At 38.6% G+C, this 12,557-nt stretch overlaps 2 pseudogenes across 2 annotated transcripts; one reads left to right on the top strand and one right to left on the bottom strand.

Moving 5' to 3' along the window:
- Positions 1 to 589: 589 nt before the first annotated feature.
- LOC143611859 (ferric reduction oxidase 8, mitochondrial-like) lies at positions 590 to 5,723 on the top strand (annotated as a pseudogene). Its single transcript, XR_013149844.1, has 8 exons — positions 590 to 970; positions 1,069 to 1,162; positions 1,247 to 1,432; positions 1,927 to 2,164; positions 3,083 to 3,410; positions 3,750 to 4,014; positions 4,663 to 5,337; positions 5,551 to 5,723. The product of XR_013149844.1 is annotated as a ferric reduction oxidase 8, mitochondrial-like (transcript).
- Positions 5,724 to 6,334: 611 nt separating this feature from the next.
- Positions 6,335 to 9,147, bottom strand: LOC143611858 (L-type lectin-domain containing receptor kinase S.1 pseudogene; annotated as a pseudogene). Its single transcript, XR_013149843.1, has 2 exons — positions 8,618 to 9,147; positions 6,335 to 7,803 (listed from the first exon to the last, which is right to left on the bottom strand). The product of XR_013149843.1 is annotated as an L-type lectin-domain containing receptor kinase S.1 pseudogene (transcript).
- Positions 9,148 to 12,557: the final 3,410 nt, after the last annotated feature.

The raw sequence follows: 12,557 nt of genomic DNA, 5'->3' as shown, positions 1-12,557 counted from the left end.
TCGGCAGTCCTGATATCTTCCTTGGCCGTCTCTGATCGGTTGACCCTAGATCTCACTCTGTAGATCTCCCTTGGAAAAAACAATCAATCCCTAGATCTCTTCACGACGAAGACAGGCTTCCATGCGGCGGCTAGGCCTTGATATCAAACCCAGGTACCTCGAGCTTGGACCATGATTTCACCAAGCTCTGATACCACTTCAAGGCAGATCAAACACTTTATTATTGCAAGAGAAAACTGACTTGAAAACTCGTTATATTAATTCTCTATTGATCACACATCTAAAGCCTTTAATCAAGCCCTATACCTATAATCTAACCCTAACTTGATGACTAAGACATTATCATAATAATCATGTTATAACTAGGAAACTAAACCAACTTGACTTGACTAACTTGTCAACTTAAATCCTTCCATATTCACCAACTTGTGAATACGGTCCTGAATTACCAACAAGATGTTTTCCCATTCACCTTTACACTTAATTTTATTTTTTTTAAACAACACTTTTATACTATTATGATTGTTTGTTTTAAATCCGATACCGGTCAGAATAATCACTTTAATCAATTTGTATAGCAGCATAGTTCATAGTGAGATTTGATGACACATGTGTAGAATTCCAACACCATTGGGAGATATTGGATATATATTTACAAAATGATCATCATGATTCATGATGCAAACTGTACTAATGGTGGGGTGTACTAACAATATCTATATCTATATATATCATGTTGATATATAAATAGGCATATCTTCAACTTGGCGATCACCAACTTCTGCAAAAGAGGTCTTTGAGCACTGTATAAGCTCAAAAATGGCAAAATCTTTTCTTCTCCTCAAGTTTTTGATGATCATACTAGCCATCGTTTGGGCTTCCTTATGGATTATGAAACCGACTCAAATATGGACACGAAAATGGAAAGAAGCCGAAGAGGCTTCAAGAACTACAATTTTCGGTTCCAATGGTAAGATCATCTAAAAGTTAATAAATATTTAAATCATGATTGTCAGTTTTTACATGGTACACCTACTTGCTATCGAATTGAATATATGATACTTGCAGGTCTTGATTTCGTTGTTTATTCATTCCCTATTATCCTTTCGGTGATAATTGGATTTGTGTACCAACATTTGAAAACAGAAGAACAAAGACGAAGGTGAATTAGAGATAAGACTGTGATATTTATTAAACTCGTTAATAGTTATATGCGTTGATTACTATTGCGTTCGTTTATTTTCAGACAAAGGAGTTTGATTTCATCATTATCGAATCCGATCATCGTTAATAGTTTTGTTGGTGTTTTATCTGCCATGGAAATTCTTGTGATCTTCATGTTCATCATCTTTCTAGCATGGACGTTCTATGTACATGTATCTAATGATTTCGAGAAGATGATGCCTGCTAGAAAGTTGATGAAACTAAACATGTGAGTGTTCTTCATACCAACTTAGACATTCTTTTTTAGTGTTTGGTAAAAAAATTTGATTATACCAGCAAATATTGTCCAATTTGATCATAAGAAGGTTACAAATTTGTTTTTGGTATCCCGAAAGACCCCAAAGGAGGTAGCTCATCTTCAAATGACCTTACATGAGTATGCCTTGTTGCTTCAGTGTGGAGCACTCCTCTCATCCTCAACCAATGTCAAGGTGTTGATATTTGAGACTAGCCATTTCTTATGAACGTAGGAGCTAATATCTCTTTTAAAACGATGTATGATTTGTCTAAGGTGTTACATAATCAGTACTTTAAAACATTAAACAATATGTATCTTATTATTACAACTTCAAATTAACATATAGAAATTCAAACACTACCCTACAACCGATTTTAGTAATCATGATTATTTAAAACCACATGATCACTTACGAAAAACAATCTAAAACACGACATGATCTCATGCTGCCTTTCTTTATCCAGATGGCAATATAAGACGTTTAGGATGGCAACGCGGTGTGGATTGTTGGCTGAAGCATGCCTAGCATTGCTTCTATTCCCTATCATGAGGGGAATGACCGTTTTCCGATTATTCGGCATCCAATTTGAAGCATCTGTTCGATACCATATCTGGCTTGGGACGTTGATGTTATCATTCACCACTCTACATGGTGGCGGTACTTTGTTCACATGGGGTATCAAAAACATGCTTCAAGATGAGGTAATCCACCTTCATTTCTTGAGCTTTAGAATTTTTGGAGACTAAATGAGTAACTAATTTCCAACTATTTTAATGAATTTTTTTAAATATTTTGTAATCAATTTTTTCAACTAAAATGAGGTATGCATTGAACTTCAAGACAAAAGTACAAATAGAAAAGGCTAGTATGAACATTGTAGCAAACTTTCTGTCACTTCTCAATATAAAAAGTCACATGCTTTGACCTAAAAAAGTTCAATTGAATCCTTTTTATAGTAGACTTGTTTACATTAAGTCATTTTTAAGTTAACTTTAAACGTTGAAAAGAAAAATACTAACCCTTAGATATGGTTTGGCCGAAAAGCAGAATCTAAACCTAACATTAATTTTAGTTGAACTATCTAATTATCTTTATAATAACTAGAAGCTACAATTTATATATATGCGTTTCTTTTTACGAGCTCAAGGTGTCTTTTCACATTGGTCAGGATTACTTTTCATATATTACTAGGGGAAAAAAAACACCACGCAACATTTGGGTCCGCCCCTATCTAAAGCTAACCTTAATTTGTGTTTAACCGTCGGTTTGCCATAAAACATATCCTTAGCTCAAATTTGTTGCATTAATCTTTATCATAATCAAGAGTTACAACTTATTTATGTTTTCCTTAAATTATTCAAATTTACTTCAATAAACAGTAGATGATTATGCACAAAAACTTACCATGGTTGCCTCAAACCTTGTCGCGCACGTAAGCAATCTGGCATGCTTCATGTAGTCCCGCAACAAGGTTTTGGTGTGGCCCACGAGTTTTCCCTACCAATTGAAAAAAGATAGTTTAATGGGTTTTTATTATTCTATTATTCCGTCAGTTCACCAGTAGTTTTTCCTTCATACATAACGTCTCATTTTTTGTTTTTCTTTTTTTGAAAAAGTAGGTGTTCCAATGGCAAAAAACAGGAAGAATATATCTAGCAGGGGAAATTTCACTTCTTGTGGGATTAGTTATTGGGATAACATCACTTCCACAAGTGAGAAGAAAAAAATTTGAATTATTTTACTACACACACCACTTATATACCATCTTCATAATATTCTTCTTGTTTCACACCGGAGACCGGCACTTCTTCATGGTGTTGCCTGCAATTTTTATTTTCGCCATCGAGAGGTTACTTAGAATAATACAGTCGAGGCCTGAAACATGCATTCTTTCTGCTCGGATCTTTCCATCGAAAGCAATTGAAGTTATACTACCAAAAGTACCAAGTAAGATTAATTCCTTGTCACTTGTTTACTTATTGATGGGTTGATTCGGGCTATATAATTGTATTTCTATTGGGTCAATGGATTAAAACTCTTCCATCGCAGATATTTTTAAGCATAAATCTTCCTAAATTATTTTGTTCAAAAAATATAGCCGAGTCATTACAAGATGGCCTTTTGTCCGGTCTGGGTTGTCCCATAAATCTACAAAGCGTGTTAAAATGACGAGATGTATGTTAACGTGACATGTTATTCGTCATACAAACCACTAGTTTTGTAATAACTAACTGAAAAAAATGAAAAAAAAAGTTATCTTAATGAATAATGAAATGTGTTATGCAGGTTTGAAGTATACACCAACAAGCATAATATTCATAAAGATACCAAGCATTTCCAAATTTCAATGGCATTCTTTTAGTATAGCTTCAAGCTCCTTGGTTGATGATGACACAATGTCTATAATCATTAAATGTGATGGATCATGGACGAACTCTCTTTATGACCTAATCCAGGGAATGCCCATCGATGGGCTCGATCAAAGAGCCCAAAGATGCATTCCAGTTTCAGTTGAAGGCCCATATGGGCCCGCATCAACTAACTTCCTAAGGTACATAAAATAACCATCCATTAGTAAAGATTTGCCAGGCCGTTCCCCAGAGCTTAATGGCATTTGTGGTCCTTGTACGAGTTATAAAATGGACCTCAAAATATATTAAAACAAATAAAAATTTAATATAATATATAAAATATATTAAAAGAAATTAAATACTTTTGGGACTTTAACCTTGATAGGCATTGCACAATTGCCTAGCCTGCACATGCTCTAAGCAAGCTTTGGATTTGAGGTGGTATGAGCGGGTTGGACACATTGGGTGATGTGTCAAAGCAGTTTGGGTCAAGTTAACTCTAAACAAATTTAACCCAAAAAGTATATATTTTTTCTTTAATAAAGAACTAGCTTGTCAAATATTGATGGTATAATATTCCTATTCAACCCGTTAGGCAAAACATAACGGCCCACTTTAAATTTGTGGGCAAAACCGCCACCTCTATCATCTTGTATTTTTTTCTTCCATTTAACTTTAAAAATGTTAAAGAAAAAAAACTAGTGTTCCAAATATTAGCAATCCTATTCAACCCGTCTGAGGTAAACCATAACCCGAATCGACATATTTATAAGAAAATGGGCCGAAAATGCCACCCATGTTGTCTTGTATTTTACTTATGTTTTAACTTCAAATCATTATGCTTTCAGCAAATATGATAGTCTGCTTCTAGTCGCCGGCTGGATCGGTGTGACTCCATTTTTGAGCATATTGCAAGAAATTTCCTCTACTAAGAGACAATTTCCCAACAAAAATACAACTTGTTTATATCATGAAGAAAAGCAGGAATATCAGTATTCTAAATTCTATCCTACCTCTTCTTACCAACAAAAATTCCAAAGAATTTAATCTCAAGTTGAAAGTTTATGTGACCCAAGAAACACAATCGGGCACAACGATTGGTGATATGATACGCGAGTTTTCTCAAGTCGAAATAGTTAACTTTGAAACGGAACGTATAAGTTACTCACCAAATGGCCATGGGAGCCCGATTCTGAAGGCTGTTATTATCGGCTTCACCTCGATTTTGTTTTATGTTCTTTTGGTTACTTTTAGCCGTGTTTTCTTGCCTTGGCCAAAGAAAGGTTCTACTAAAGAGAAAAACGCGTCATCATTCGTTGATCTTATTGTTATGTTGGCTTTCTTTTTATCCATCATCATCGGCATGATGGTGTATTCGGTTTTGAGGTTAAAAAGTTTGAGGAGACAACAACATTTGTTGGAGTTTAAGAATAAAGGAAAAGAAGTGAACGCAAGTTCCTTGCAGCCGAACCAAAATCTTGATGAACATGAAGTACATTTTGGAGCAAGACCCAATTTCCATGGTATGTTTTCTCGTTTTATGTTTTTTTACTTATGAACGTGTTTTCAGATTGTGCTTTATCTTAAACAGGTCAAATAGAGAAAATTATTCACAAAAAGGGTCAAATGGGCCAAACTGGCTCATCTCAACCTAACCCATTTTGACCCGATACCTAACCAGCTTTATAACCGGTTTGTTCAATAAACTAATCATGTATCGCGTAAAACTTTTGCAGATGTATTTTCAAAATTCCCAAACGAAACGGGCGGGTCCTATGTGGGGGTCTTGGTATGTGGGCCCAAAAAGATGAAGGAATCAGTAGCTTCAATTTGCAGGCTAAGTTCTCAAGGTTCCATCAAAACAAAGAAGCCACACTTCAATTTTCACTCACTAAACTTTACTCTCTAGGAATATATGTATCAATGTAATAGCACATGCATAGTATGTTTAGTTGCAACTTGCAAGTATTAAAGTTAGCTTGTTTTGCTTTCCATTACTGTTCTTGTTATTGTGCCCCGGGCCCAGACCCGGTCCTTGAAGGCCTGGTTTCGGACTTCGGTTAATGGCTGGACCCAAAGGCTATAGTTAAGGTCCACAATCTGGTGATGAACATGTCATGGGCTGGCCCAGTTAGCATGATATGGACACATAGCCAATAGGTACATAACTAATTAAAAAGATTTGTAAAAAGTAAACTATTAAATAAAATCTAATATGTTATTAACAATTTAGGAGGCTGTAAAATGTATATATTTGTTTGTATACATTTTGCTTGGCTTTCAAGCCTTTTAGATAAGTTTTTAAAAGTTTTACCCATTTTTCCTGCTAAAAATAACCCAAACTGACCCATTTCATGTAAACGGCTCGAGATTGACATTGCAAGAAAACAATACAAAATTGTAAAAAGAAATACTCAATATATATTGACATATCAAACAAAGATACCATTCAGATTGTCCTACTTGCTATACTGCTTGTATGTTGTATCAAGAAGTAAAATATAACACAACAGAAGGTACTATATACTTACAACCGAAGTGGCGGCAATGACAGTGGCAGTGGTGGTTATGGTGACGGCACCTTCGTGCTCTCTTGCAACACAACTCTCGGAGCAACAGTGGTATCCTCGCCCAACAAGATCGTCACCACCTCCCTCATAGTCGGCCTATGCACCGGATCAGGGTGGCAACAACTCAACCCTAACTTCATCACCGCCTCCATCTCCGCCACGTCATACCCCCCCTTAATCCTCACATCCACAAGCTCTAATAGCTTTCCTTCAACATACTTCTGCCTAACCAAATCAACCAAAATCATATCTTCATCCCTATCCTGCCACGTCTCAATAGGTTTCCGCCCACACGCCACCTCTAACACCACCACTCCAAAGCTATAAACATCACTGGCCGTCGTGGGTGCCGCTAGCATAGCCAGCTCAGGCGCCAAGTACCCGAGTGTCCCCACCACCCGCGTGGTCCCCGGTACCTCACCTTGCGTATACAACTTAGCCAACCCAAAATCACCCAACCGCCCTCTCATATCCGAATCCAACAACACATTACTCGACTTAATATCTCTATGCACCACCACTTGTTCCCACCCGTGATGCAAATAACTTAGCCCCTCTGCCACGTCAGCCAAAACCCGTATCCTCCCCGCCCAACCCAAAACACCCTTCGGTTTATCAAAAACCCAAGTGTTTAAACTACCGTTCGCCATGTAATCATACACGAGAAGCAACTCGTTACCTTTTCTACACCAACCCCTCATTTGAACCAAGTTTTTATGTTGAAGTCTACCCATACTCTCAATCTCGGTCATAAATTCCCTTAACCCTTGCTTCGAATCATGATTCACACATTTCACCGCCACTTCGGTTTTGTTACTCAGCGTTCCTTTGTAAACTTTACCAAACCCACCCGCACCAAGAATCTGATCTTTTGAAAACCCATTAGTGGCGGTTTTCAGCTCTTCGTAATCATACCGGTGAGGCCAGTATTCAAGCTCCCAATCTTCAACCTCGTCTTCTTTATTTTCTTTTTGTTTTTTAAGCCAGACATAGCCACATACCCCTAGCAAGCATAAAAAGAACCCCACCGAACCACATATTACACCCACTATAGCTCCGGTGGATAACCCAGAATTCGACTCCGCTTGAGCCAAGAAAACCGGTAAATTTGTAGTATTGATGTTTCGTGCGACGCCAGTGTCGCTAAAACTCCATGCTAGAACCCTCTGTGCTTCAACCCAAGTGGTTTTACCAGAAGAAAACCCAGCATACATTTGAGGAGACATAATTAGCAATAATTGGATCTCGGTAAGTAAGCAACGGTCTAACTGGTCTGGGCATACCCGCTGGAGCGATCGTGACGTTGATCTCTGATCTAGGTCCGTCGAATTCAATCCACGCGTGTATGTTTTGCCCGCTTCGCATATTGATCGGAATGAAGCTCCCAGTGGAGTTGTAGTAACCAGCATCAACATATTCCTAGAGATGTTCAAAATAACGAGTTTCAATATCCAAATCAGTATTCGAAATTTCGGATTCAGATAGTTCTGAAAAGATATTTATTAATTTTTGAAAAATATTTAAGAACCTTAAAAAAATTTAGGGTTGCAAACGAACCGAACGAACACAAACAAAATCTTGTTCATGTTTGTTTGTTAAGGAAATAAGGTGTTCAAGAACGGTTCACGAACACTTACTGAACGAGACTTTACGTTTGTGTTCATTCATTAAGGAAATGAACGTGTTCACAAACAAACACAAATAAGGTAATAAATTAAAGAATATATAATGTTTAGATCAAATTAATAAATGTAAAAAAAATCACCAACAACATGCACAAACGAACATGAATGAACTTCAAGAACACATTAGTGAGCTTCACGAACACGATTGAACGGACAGAGGCTCAGTTTATGTTCGCTTGTTTAACTAATCAAACGAAATATCTTGTTCCTATACAATAATTTATTAAATGAACGAACATAAATGAACTTCTCGCCAAACTGTTCACTGAACGTTCGGTTCATTTACAGCCTTAATTTCAAGCATCTGAAATATCTAAAAATTGCAAAAATATCCGAAATATAACTAAAATGTCCAAAAAAATCCAAAATATCTTAAAATTGTCCAAAATATCTGAAATTTCTAATTAATACTTGTCATTAAATAATTTAGAAAAAAAATATTTCGGATTAATTCGGATATCCGAAATATCCCATGTTTTCTAAATGTCCAATCATAATCCCAATATAAAATTTCGGATATCCAAACTTTGGAAATTTGGATAGTATACCTCCGATTCCGGGCTATTAAGATCAATTCCGACATGATTCCCATTCGTTTCATTAAATGCAGTACTCACTCCCGTATCAAACTCCACAGCAATAAGCGGTGCGTCCTACGGCCAGGCGAATTCGAAAAAATCCCCAAATTCTGCCCTCCAACCGCTCCGGGCGGTTCAGTAACATTAGACCACACAAAAGTGATCCCAAACCCGGGACTGGAGCTGATTTCGGGCAATATCGAGAACACGAACTGGGTCGAAAACACGGTGAGGTTGCTAGAACCCGGCTGGATCATTTGAATTCGAGTTGGGTAGAAGGCTCGGCCGATGGACCATTGGTTTGAGTCGTTGGATAAGCGGATGACGGGTGGCTCGATGCGTGCGTCACGTGATAGTATCAGGTTGGTTGTGGGGGTGAAGGAGTTGAAGAGGAAGTCAACGGCGGCGGTCGGTGGTGGTGGTGGTGGTGGTGGTGGTGAGAGGATGAAGAGGAGAAGGAGTATAAGGGTTTGTGGGTGAAGATGAAGATGAAGATGCATAGTTGGGAGAGTTGAAGATTTGCTGATGGGTTTGGGGTTATTTGTTGTTGTTGTTTAAGTGAACAGTTGACAGCAAATGTTTGGTGAATGGTTAGTTTCAAACATGGGTTATATGGTTTTTATTTTGTTGACTTTTGGACTTGGTTTAAGCGAGAAAGGCATGGCTATGAAGAAAAGTCAAATAGTCTATTTATAAGGTACACAATAAACAAATAAAAAACTATATTAAGGATTTTCTTTTGGTAGATTTAGTGTATCCTCGAACATATATGATTGTTTATATAAAGAAATATAAAATTACAAATTTATGAGAACAGATAATTTTACATAAATATTAAAAAAAGAAGCATATTCAAACATATTTAATATATAAAGTTTTGAAAGTTTGAAATAACTGAAAAGTATAGTCAATTGTTTAATTACAGTAGCTTTAAAATGTAATATTGTAACTAATACAAATTAATGAAACTTTAAATTTAATTCTAATTTAAATTATTTAATTAAAGAATTGTTAAAATTGATAAGATTTTATAGCATCCTATGTAGACAGGCTAAAATGACGCAATATATCAACATAGTTTTATTTTAATAGTATATAGCATAGTAAGATTCATTCCAAATTTCTTCAACCTATCAACTCAAAAATGATTAACATATTAAAATAATCACCAAAAGCAATATCTTCTGTATTGATAGTCACGATATATACAAAAGATGTAAATGATATACATGGAAAATATAATAGTAATAAATGAGAATAATTAATTGTAAATCCTATCTAAAGATAACTAATGAATTTAAAATTCAAATGCTAATCGTTTGGGGGGAATGCACTAATATGCCCTCGCAAGATGGACGATCGGCAGACTAGTCCAATCTTGGATAAAAGATTATGAAATCGTGGTCTCAATAACGGTTTGGTGAGAGCATCTGCAAGCTAATCATCTCCGGATATATGAGTTACACGTATCGTTCCTTCTTGGACTTTTTCTCGTACAAAGTTAAAATCTAGGGCCAAGTGTTTCATGTGTGAATGAAAGACTGGGTTGGCTGAGTGGTGCGTAGCGCTTAAGTTGTCACAATAAATCGTCGGTGTAACAACAGATTGGTAACCAAGTTCGGATAACAAAGACATTAACCATTGTACTTCGGTTGTTGTGGAAGCGACAGCCCGAAATTCTGCCTCGGTAGATGATCTTGCTACTGTTGGCTGGCGTTTCGAACTCCAAGCAAGTGGGTTGGAACCAAGATACACAACATAACCCGTGGTGCTTCGGTAAGTGGACTTATCATTTGCCCAATCCGCATCAGCGAAAGCATGAAGGTGTAGAGGCGAATTGTGTTTAAAAAGTAATCCGTGATGCAATGTGCCATGAAGGTAACGAAGCAACCGTTTAAGGGTAGCCCAATGTAGGTTGGTGGGGGAGTGCAAGAATTGGGAAAGTTTATTAACTGCAAATGCAATAGTAGGTCTTGTTAAGGAGAGATATTGGAGTGCCACAACAAAGGCACGATATTGAGTCGGTGATTGGAGGGGTGTTCCTTCGGTGAGTGAAAGATGATCGGTAAATGACATCAGGGTGGATGTCGGCTTGCAATCACTCATGTTAGCTCTATTTAACAGGTCAAGAATATATTTAGATTGGGAAAGAAAAAGACCATTGGTGTGAGGGAGAACCTCGACACCGAGGAAGTAGAAAAGTGGTCCAAGGTCTTTAAGAGAGAATCGAGAGGCAAGAGAGGAGATAAAGTTGTTAACGAGTGTTGAATTTGGACCAGTAACGATGATGTCGTCGACATATACTATGAGGAAAATTGGGGAGGTGGTGGTGCGAGTAACAAAGAGAGAAGAATCTGAGATGGTTGGTTTGAAACCAACAGAAAAAAGGTAGGATTTTAGTTCGTCATACCAAGCACGTGATGCTTGACGAAGGCCATAAATGGCTTTATGTAATTTGCACACGTGATTTGGTAGAGATGGGTCGGTAAAACCAGGAAGTTGAGACATAAAAACTTCTTCTGTGAGTGTGCCTTGAAGAAAGGCGTTATTGATGTCGAGTTGGCGAATACACCATTTTTGTGAGGTGGCAAGAGAAAGAATAAGGCGAAGAGTAGCTGGTTTAATAACCGGCCTACCTCTTCATTTTTTTGAAGAGGTAGGTCCCAGCAGAGCCCAGTTGGACCCGCAAGACTCACCTTGAACAGGGACGTCTGCGCGGTTGGACCCGCAAGACTCACCTTAAACAGGGACGTCTGCGCAGTTGGACCTGCAAGACTCACCTCGAAGAGGGACGTCTGCGCAGTTAAACTCGCAAGACTCACCTTAGAGGGACGTCTGCGCAAAGACCAACTGGATCCGCAGGACCAACCATGCTCAGAGACGCGACGTCCTTATGCGCAGTATGCAAGCTGTTCCCGCAGGAAAAGCCTCCCAATGGTGACGTACTCCGCCTGTTCCCGCAGCTACGGATACTAGCCATCAGGGAAGGCTACCCGCACAGCAAGGCTACACGCACAAGGCACTAACTCTCAAATAATTCAGTAATGTCACCTGAAGAGGGAATGAGCAAGCCGGGAATACTCCCGCCCAAAGCCGGGAAAACTCCCGCCCAAATGAGCCAGTCCGTACGCTACTGGAGGATCTTTTGTACTATACCTGCCAAGGTATGGACAAAAGATCTGACCAAAGCTGCGACAGCTCACTGACAACAGTACGACGAGCAGCACGCTCTAGTACTTAATGTCACTATCAGCCGCTGCCTACTCACCAACCCTTGTCGTGGCACGTGCATAGCCTGCAGTTGGTGGAAAAGGAATAGTACACAGCCGGCCATGTCACTATCAGCCGCTGCCTACCCACCAACCACCAGCACGGCACGTGCGTAGCCCACAGTTGGTAGAAAAGGAATATAATACAGCCGGCCGTACCTTCTTGGACACCTACCTTCGGCTATAAATACTCCAACACCTTGGAACGGTATCATTATCTTATATATCATCTTCTCTCTAGCTATTTCTCTTAATATACACTTATATTCAAGAGCAATCTAGTCTGATTCTCACGCCGGAGGGTGGTCACAAGGAGGTACCCCCCCCCCCTTCTCAGTGACGAGCTCACGGTGTTTGTTTTGCAGGTCATCAGAAGAATAACCATCTTGCCGGACCTAACCCTCGTGGGAAACATCTATTTAACCCCCAGATTATCCGTAATCTGCCGGGGTCGATTAGTGTTTCTTCATTGGCGCCATCCGTGCATAAAAGCTAGAACTTATTCTTTTTCAGTTTTTTCAAAACTTCTGGAAAGATGGTTAACGTTACTCCGGTCCCGAGGCCAGCGAGTGACCAAGAACCCCCGGTAATCACAACTCCAGCTACTGGGAGGAACACCGGCGACTACACAAATTTTACGA

The sequence above is a fragment of the Bidens hawaiensis genome, unplaced genomic scaffold (assembly GCF_021521415.1).
Source record: "Bidens hawaiensis isolate Kalapana, Puna unplaced genomic scaffold, B.hawaiensis_p1.1 tig00032435_1, whole genome shotgun sequence".
In the NCBI taxonomy this organism is placed as follows: domain Eukaryota; kingdom Viridiplantae; phylum Streptophyta; class Magnoliopsida; order Asterales; family Asteraceae; genus Bidens; species Bidens hawaiensis.
The sequence above is the reverse complement of the archived record's forward strand: the minus strand, read 5'-3'. Positions and strand labels throughout refer to the sequence as shown.